The sequence below is a fragment of the Bos indicus x Bos taurus genome, chromosome X (assembly GCF_003369695.1).
Source record: "Bos indicus x Bos taurus breed Angus x Brahman F1 hybrid chromosome X, Bos_hybrid_MaternalHap_v2.0, whole genome shotgun sequence".
NCBI classification, from domain to species: domain Eukaryota; kingdom Metazoa; phylum Chordata; class Mammalia; order Artiodactyla; family Bovidae; genus Bos; species Bos indicus x Bos taurus.
In genome coordinates, this window is record NC_040105.1 from 29,541,648 (window position 1) to 29,551,088 (window position 9,441).

Genomic DNA, 9,441 nt, shown 5'->3' on the forward strand with positions numbered 1-9,441 from the left:
GAACAGTCAAACTGTTTTTCATAGAACCAGCAATTTATGAAGATTAAAACTTCTCCATGTCCTTACCAACACTGCTTATTTTCTGTTTGTTTCTGTTTTAATTATAGAATCTTAGTGAGTGTGAAGTGGTATTTCACTGCGTTTTTTATTTAAATTTTCCTAATGATGCTGGTAATCTTTTGTGTGTTTATTGACCAGTCATTTGCATATCTTCTGTAGAGAACTGTCTGTCTGAATCTGCCCACTTTTTAACTTAGTTGTTTATAATAGCAGTAAGAGTTCTTTTTATATTCTAGATATTAATCTCTTGTAAATGTTTTCTCTCATCAATTGAGGTGATCATGTGTCTTTTTCCTTCATTTCTATAAATATGTATTACATCAGTTGAATTTTATATGTTGAACCACCCTTATGTTTCTGGTATATGTTCCACTGGGCATGGTATATAATCCTTTTAACATGCTGCTAATGTTAACAAACATTAACCTTTGCTAATGCTTTGTTGAAGATTTTTGCATCTATATTCCTAAGGGATATTGGTCTTTAGTTTTCTTTTCTTGTGATGTCTTTGTATAGTTTTGATATCAGGATAATACTCATAAAATGAGATTAGAAGTAATTCCTCCTCTTCTGTTTTTTGGAAGAGTTTGGGAAGGATCAATGTTAATTGGTCTTTAAACATTTGGTTGAATTTATTAGTGAGGTCATTTGGTCCAAGATTTTTATTTCTTGGAAGTTGTTTGCTTACTGATTCAATCCCTTTGCTTGTTATAGATCTATTCAGATTTTATATTTCTTACTGAGTCAGATTTGGTAGTTTGTGTGTTTAAGAATTTGTCCATCTACTTTAGGTTATCTAATTTGTTGGTACGTAGCTGTTCATAGTGTTGTCTTACAATCCTTTTTATTTCTGCAAGGTTCCAGTGAAGTCCCTACTGTTCTTCCTGATTTTAGTAATTTGAGTCTAGTCTCTTTTGTCCTTGGTCAGTCTAGCTAATGCTTGTCAATTTTGTTCATCTTTTGAAGGAACCGAGTTTTGGTTTCAGTGATTCTTTTCATTATTTTTTCTAGTCTCTATTTTATTTATTTCCACTCTAATCTCTATTATTTCCTTTTTCTACTAGTTTTGTGTTTAGTTTGCTCTTTTTCTGATTCCTTAAGGTATAGACTTAGGTCACTGATTTGAGTTTTAAACAGGTATCTTACAAGGATGGAAGGGGGGTGCAAAGCAACCATGTATCCAGGTGATATCTGATTAGTTCCAGAACACAGATATATAATCACTGTGAAAAAGTATTGAAAGCATTTGTCACTCAGTCATGTCCGACTCTTTGTGACCCTATGAACTGTAGCCTGCCAGGCTCCTCTGTTCAGGAAATTCTCCAGGCAAGAATCGTGGAGTGGGTTGCCATTCCCTTCTCCAGGGATCTTCCCAACCCAGGGATTGAACCCAAGTCTCCTGTATTGGCAGGTGGGTTCTTTACCATTGAGCCATTGGGGAAGTCTCATAATCAGTGTGTTTACCATTAAAGACTGCTGGGAGGAAGGAAAGAGGAGGAAAGGAAAAAGAGGAAAGGAGGAAGGGAATAAATGAACTCTCATCCTTAAAGTCAATTCCAAGGGATAAATCACACCAAGTTTTTAAATAATTTAAATAAATGTTTGACCTCCCAGCTCAACTATGAAAAATATGTTGAGGTTTGTTATTGGTGGTGTTACTTAAATATTTGTTACTCTCTCTGTGCCTGTGTGTGCACGCTATTAAAGCCTAATGAGTCAAAGATCACCAGAGACAAGCCTAGTCTGACATAATCTTATGTGCTGTCTCAGTGAAGTGATAGAAGTACACCCTGGAGAGACTGAATTGCTGCTGTCAATGAGAAGAAAGATGGAGGCATCTTTTGTAAGGTTTAGCTTCCTGTTAAAAGATTCAGTGAAGTCAGTTAAGTGGGGATCAGTTCTGAACTGGTTGGTGTTTCTGAGGTGGGATCAGGGAAAGCAGGGATTAACTAAAGGTTAGTGTTGTCATGACTCAGGAGCAGTTTAACAGTTGGGTATCCTCAGTGATAGATAGAAATAGTACAGTGTACCTGGGAGCATTATTGGTAAAGTGAAAGTGAAGGTCACTCAGTCGTCTCCAACTCTTTGCAACCCCATAGACTGTACAGTCCATGGAATTCTCCAGGCCACAATACTGGAGTGAGTAGCCTTTCCCTTCTCCAGGGGATCTTCCCAACCCAGGGATTGAACCCAGGTCTCCCACATTGCAGGTGGATTCTTTACCATCTGAGCCACAAGGGAAGCTCAAGAATGCTGGAGTGGGTAGCCTATCCCTTCTCTAGCGATCTTCCCGTCCCAGGAATCGAACTGGGGTCTCCTGCACTGCAGGCGGATTCTTTACCAGCTGAACTATCAGGGAAGCATTATTGGTTAAGAAAAGTAGTAAAAATTCAAATCAGGACAAGGAGTAGGGAGAGTGATTGCATAGCCTTGAGTGAACCAGCATTTCCTGTTAATTTTGCAACTGTTGTCTGTTTCTGTCCTCCCAGCATGATTAACAACAGAGTTGCTTTTTTTCTGTTTTAACCTGAGGCGGTTTTTTTTTCAATCTCAGACAGATTTTCATTATTTTAATGTCTATATTCTAGTCATCTGGTGAATGTCATGTATAATCAAGAGCTTGTTTAGTTGTAAATGACATTAAGTCTTTAGAGGTACTCTTTGCTACAAAAGCATCATGATAAAGTAATTTCCTTTGGTTAAATTTCAATTATCTTTTAAAAATTGATTAGGAAGTACATCTTTAGGACCTCCTCCTCTCTGTCTTGATTATTGACTCTTAGGGGATATAAAACAGGAGGGTTAATCAAGTACTGCCTCCAGCAGCAATGCCATAGTTTTTTAAATTTTTCATACTGCTAAAAGAGCTAGTTTCATACAAAGCTCAGTCATAAATAAATTGGCTCAGGGTATCTGAAAACTCCTTGAGGGCCAAGATCTTGTTATGTTCACATTTGTACCCCCTCACAGCTTAACACAGGGCCTTGTATATGTGACTCTCAATAAATATTTGCTGGGTTGAATCCTATTTGAAAAAGAACTTTGAGAGCACTACATAAAATATTGAGTATATTATAAGATGAGAAAGAAATGTTGATCTTAACTGTACCTGGAAGTGTGTATGTCATTTTAATGCTTTCCCGAAGGCTAAGAATAATCAATCTCAAGAGACAAAACCATGTTCTTTTTTCCAAAAGGAAAGTGAGTTTCCACATTGATATAGTGAAGCAGTGTCCTATCCTTTACTGAATGCCTTCAAATCATCTTTGTCATGTTTTATTTTTCTACCAATCTATCTAAAATGCATTTAATATAGAAGTATCTACCGAAACATAGAATTATAGTAATGATGTTCATTCTTACTAGTTAGCATATTAACCATTATAATTACAGTAACTACATGCAACCTGTAACTTAGTGATTCTTTTAGAAACAAAATTCTCCCTGAACACAATGAAGTCTATTGGTAATAATGGCAACCTTTGTAATTTTTTCTCTTAACAGTCCATATCTGTGCTCTGCAGAACATTGGATAATAGTTTGTTTTATTTCATTTTTTTGAAAAATCCATTTTTCTTCAAACCTGCTTGTTTGAAAAAGTGGGAAAAGGCTTGCTTTGTTTCAAATTGAGCCTATATTTACAGTTTGAACAGTGCATTTATATTATGATTTCATTTATAATGTATGTATGTATATATGTGTGTGTCCAGTAAGGGGAGACTATACAAAGAGCTATGAGAGTTAAGATGATCCAGACATCTCTTTGATCTTGGGAACACTGGGCATAATTTCAGAGAGGCTGAATGTGAGCTGGATATTGAGGAAGGGAATGTTCTTTTAATGGACAGCAAGGCTTTTCTAAGGAAGGGGATGATACGAGTACTGGATGTGGTTGAGAAAACCCTCCGAGAATTTCAGGTTTTCCAGTTTGGTGTGGACTGTTTTTTAAGGTTAATTTGGGTCAGGTGATTTTGATTTGGATTCCCTTCAAACTTGACTCTGAGACAAATATTTGGGTGCCTGCAGGTTGTTTATTTGGGAATTACTTTCAAGAAGTATAAATGAGGAAGTGAGACAGTAAAGGGAGAAAAGCACCAACACAGGGTTCATTGATGAGCGAGTTACCTCTGTGGGCACCTGGGGCCCAGTCCCTTTAGGGAGCCCCCTAGTAAACCATGTGGGACACATTATTCCACTGGAAGAGGGGGAACTTGGGTCATTTATCTTTGAAGTCTCATTCTGCATTGGTTGAGGATTAAGGAGTAAGGTAACTACGTCAACCCTTGTCTGGGTTGCTACTGTAGGCAGCAAGTCGAACTCCCTAGTTGTTGGGGAAATGCCTCAGAGAGAGGAGAAACACAGGAGCTTGAGATTAAAATTTGACAGCAGGTTGGGAATTGTGTCTATCTATAGCTTCAGTTATACTCATGATAGCTGAGAGGGTATGGGAAAGGGCATCAACAGAGTCTACTTCAAAGACCTTGAATGCTAAGGTAAGACTTTCTTTTCTTTTTTTGACCACACTGTGTGACATGTGGAATCTAAGTTCCCCAACCAGGGATTAAAGCTGTGCCCTTTGCATTGAAAGTGCAACGTCTTAACCCCTGGATTGCTGCGGAAGTCCCAGGGTGAGGCTTTTTCAACAGATGATGGAACTCTTGAGATTAGCTGAGAAATAAGAAGACAAGTGTATCAGGAAGACACAGTGAATTGCTTGGAGAATAAACACTGCAGGGCAAAGCAACCAGATATGGGGATATGATTTATGCAGTAATAGTTAATCAGACTTTGAATTACACATGGTGTAGGTAGAATGAGAATGAGTCAGTGGGAATGAAGAGAAGAAATATTCTGGGTAGCTGATTCATGTTGAGGTTTGAAAGAAAACAACAAAATTCTGTAAAACAATTATCCTTCAATAAAAAAATTAATTTAAAAAATAAATAAAAATAAAGTGAAGTGAAAGTTAAAAAAAATATTCTGGGTAAAGTTTGGAGAAAAGATGTCAAATGATCATTCCTGGGGTTATAAGAGAGAGAGCTGAGAAGGAATACAAACTTAGAAACTTTCTGTGAGGAGTAGAGAACTTTTTTGAGCCTAAATCATTTCGAGATTCATAGAAAGCCAAAGAATGTGCACTAGAAGTGGGGAGGGAATGCAGAGAAATGACAAAATTAATTTTTGTCCAGTCAATTCAGAATCTTAGGAACATTAAGAAATTTCTGATTCCATCCAGTCTCATTTCCACCTCGTTTGAGCCATAGCTCTCAGTTTCACTATCCACTAGAATTATCTAACAAAGCTTGTAAAAATCGTGTCCAGGCCTCTTCCCAGGCCAGTTAGACTCCAGGAGTGACACTCAGGCTTTAGTGGTTTTTACAGCTCCCCAGATTACTCCACAAGGGAGAACCACTGGGTTATTGTCATCAAGTATTTAATAAATTCTATTTTAATCCTCAACATCAAGTCATCAGTTCTAATTCTGATTTTCTCTTATAAATGGGTTCCTTTTTTTTTTTTTTTTTGGAAAGCCTTAAATTTCTTATTCAACCACTGTGGTAACTGTACCCTGCTACCTTGATGACATTACTAGCATCCAAATCCTCTTTTTTTTTTTTTTTTTTTTGCCAAACTTCTCCACCCTTGAATAATATCTGAACTTTAGTCCTAAGGGTAAAGCTTTGTTGGCAGGCTTTCCTAATGCCAATAGATAGCCTGCCAGCTTGAATGTGTTCATCACAGTCCCATGTACTGCCCCAATCTCTAATATAGGTAAAATTCCTCCAGAATTCACAGCTAAACTTTGTTTCTCCTGATTTTTAAAATCATGTATTTTTTTCTGTCATGTTATAAGAATCCATTATGTTTTCCTTTTCTGTATGGGCTGAGTGAAACTTTAGATTTTGGGGAATGTAAAATTTAAATTTTACACCTAAATTTAGTGAGTATAGTATACTCGCTACCAAGAAATTGAAGCCAGTTGATCAGGCCAACCACCTCTTCTAGCCTGCTCCTGCCGTGTTCAATATCAGAAGGTATTGAACCCCAATGTCTTGGCCTTCCACAATGTCATTATTCAACACATGTATCTACTTATCTTGTATCTGTATCAACCCTACCTGTTCCCTCTAGTGTCTATTTATGAGATGTTTCTGTCTTTCTCCAATCTAATCCAAACCCTTTTGCTATGGATTTTATATTTTCCTTCTTCCTTAGTGATCTTACTTTATTTAATTCCCTTCTTCCTCCAGTTACTTAGATCTCTAAAAGACTATTTTTGTCTTCTAAAACAACAAACAAGTGGAAAGCAATCAAACAAGTCATCTCTTTTGGGTCCTAAGTTTTCCTCTTGTCAATCTTAGCCTTTCTCCTTCCCTTCACTGCCAAAAATAGTTTAAAAAGTAGTCTACACTACGTACATTTACTTAATGATCTGACCTATGACAGTTCTTCTTTACTGAAACTGCTTTGCAGAGGTTCCCAGTGACCTCCCAGTTGCTAAAACTAAATGTTTCTCTATCTGGTGTCCTCCTGACAGAAGTTAATAGTTTCACTTTCTCTCCCTTTGAAACCTATTCCACCACATGGAGTGACATCATTTTCTTGCCTCTCTAGCCACTCTATATCAGCCTCTTTTACAGGCTTAGCTCTACTCTGGCCTTAAACATTCTTTTTTTTAATACAATCCCAATCTTCATACTCTTCTAGACTTTATATATTTTCCATGAGTTAATTCTTGCATTAACTCATGTTAATGTTCTTGTAAACAAGGCAGAGTGCCAAAGAATTGATGACTTCGAACTGTGGTGCTGGAGAAGACTCCTGAAAGTCCCTTGGACTGCAAGGAGATCAAACCAGTCAGTCTTAAGGGAAATCAACCTTGAATACTCATTGGAAGGACTGATGCTGAAGCTGAAACTCCAGTATTTTGGTCACCTGATGCAAACAGCTGGCTCATTGGAAAAGTCCCTGATGCTGGGAAAGATTGAAGGCAGAAGGAGAAGAGGGTATTAGAGGATGAGATGGCTGGATGGCATCACCAATGCAATGAACATGAACTTGGGCAAACTCTGGGAGATGATGGGGGACAGGGAGGCCTGGTGTGCTGCAGTCCCTGGGATTGCAAAGAGTTGGATATGACTGGACAACTGAACAATTCTTGCATATTGTCAATTCCAGGATCTTAATATCCCACACAAATATCTCGTCCAAATTCCAGGTCTGTGTTTTCAACCTCCTTTTGCATGTACCACAAACACATCAAATTCATCCTGTTAGTTCTCAAGCTTTTGCCCCTGGCTACTACATCTACCACTCTGTTGAACATGCTTGGGAAAAAATCTCTAATGCTCTCCTAGTTGAAAAGTCCAATTGACATTCTCTCCTTAAAACATCATTTTGACTTCCAGGGTTCTGTAGTCTCCTGTGGCATATACTTCTCTCTCAACATTTCTTCTCTCTCTTTTTTAAAAAAGTATTTATTTTATTTATTTGCTACTCTGCGTCTTAGCTGTGCCATGTAGGATCTCCCATCTTCATTGCAGCACGTGGGATCTTTAGTTGTAGCATGAAAACTCTTAATTGCATCATGTGGGATCTAGTTCCCTAAGCAGGGATCGAACCCAGCCCCCACCCCCCCGACATTGGGAGCGTGGAGTCTTAGCCACTGGACCCCAGGTAAGTCCCTCTTCTCTCTTTTTTACACACTTCTCTCTTTCCAACTTGCTTTGTAAAGATCTTGGTATTACTCCAGATTCTGATGTGGTATAGTTAACAGTTAAGTAGCATCCTCATGCCTGGTATGATGGAGAAAGGCCATGTGTAATGGAAAGAACGAGATGGTTGGATGGCATCACTGACTCAATGAACATGAGTTTGGGCAGGCTCTGGACGATGGTGAAGGGCAGTTAAACCTGACGTGCTGCAGTCCATGAGGTCACAAAGAGTCAGACATGACTGTGTGACTGAGCTGAATGGAAAGAAAGTTAACTTCCAAGATATTAATTAAGGAAGTGGTAAGAGAATGATGCTAGCATGACCCATGATGAAGAGATGCAAAGTTCTCTGTTTAGGTTCAGTACAAGTGAGAACATTTTTTTGAATCGAATGTAATGACTTTTAAGTCACTATTTTCAATCTTGAAGTTTTTCTGAATCACACTAACTCACAGCTATTTAAAGAAGACTAAAGACAAGAATGAAATATATTATAATTTACTGTTTATTTGTGAGTTACTTGAAGACAGAACTCGTTCTTTCATCTCTGAATTGCTAACATCTAATGCACTACCTGATCATTTAAATACAAACAAACAAAATTTTGAAAACAAAGGAATGACTCAAAAGCCCTTAGTGCCCAGCTAATGAGATGTTTGTACTTTTCAATCTATATAGCCTTCAGAAGTTCAGTAGCAAGAGGAGAAAAATAGGGTGGTGGGTACATGCGCTGGTTGATCATTTGCAAGGTAGGCCCAATGGAAGGTGATGAAGTAAAACCAAAAGGGATCTTTTTAAAGAAGATGGAATGGATTCCAATGATAGATAAAAATATACATCTTGTAGAAACACGTATGGGATAGGTCGTAAGATAGCAAGCTGTGATCAGAAGGGAAACTTCAGAGTTTCTAATCTTGAGTGAGGAGAGTGACTATTCCAGAGTCAGTTAAAGCTGTGAGGAGACGAGGTAGGGCAAAGGTCTGTGATACGAAGTGGTAGGAAACAGGGGCAATAGGGATAGGGAAGAACACTGTGATCCAAATGCCAAAGAAAGTGAGAGAAGTTTCTATCCCTGAGAGGTAGTATGGCCCAGTGATTAGAAGTGCAGACTGTGGATTCAGAACTGAAGTTTAACGCAAACTTCTATCATTTACCAGCTATATGACCCTCAGTAAGTGACCTTGGGCAAAGTTTTTGACCTAGCCAAGTCTAAGTATCATCATCTGTAAAACAGAGATAATAGTATCTGTCTAATAAGGTTGTTATCTGGATTAAATGAGATAATGCAAGCAAGGTGCTTAACATATGGTGGCTAACATAGATTAAGCTTTCAGTAATTGTTATCTAAAACACATAGACAGGGACTTGCCTCGTGGTCCAGTGGTTAAGACTTCATGCCCCCAATGCAGGAGGCTCGAGTTAGATCCCTGATCAGGGAACTAGATCCCACATGCCACAACTGAGACCTGGCACAGCCAAATACATACAGAAACAAACAAACAAAAAAACTCCAAAACATAGACATTGGCTTTGAGAACAGGGCCATAATGATATGAGAGTTGGCTTGTTTTTCAAACATTGAAAAGTGAGAGTAGATACTGAAATTCTTTCTAGTCACCAAGTCCAAATAATAAATTCTTTACAGGGAGTTGAAAAACAAGATCTC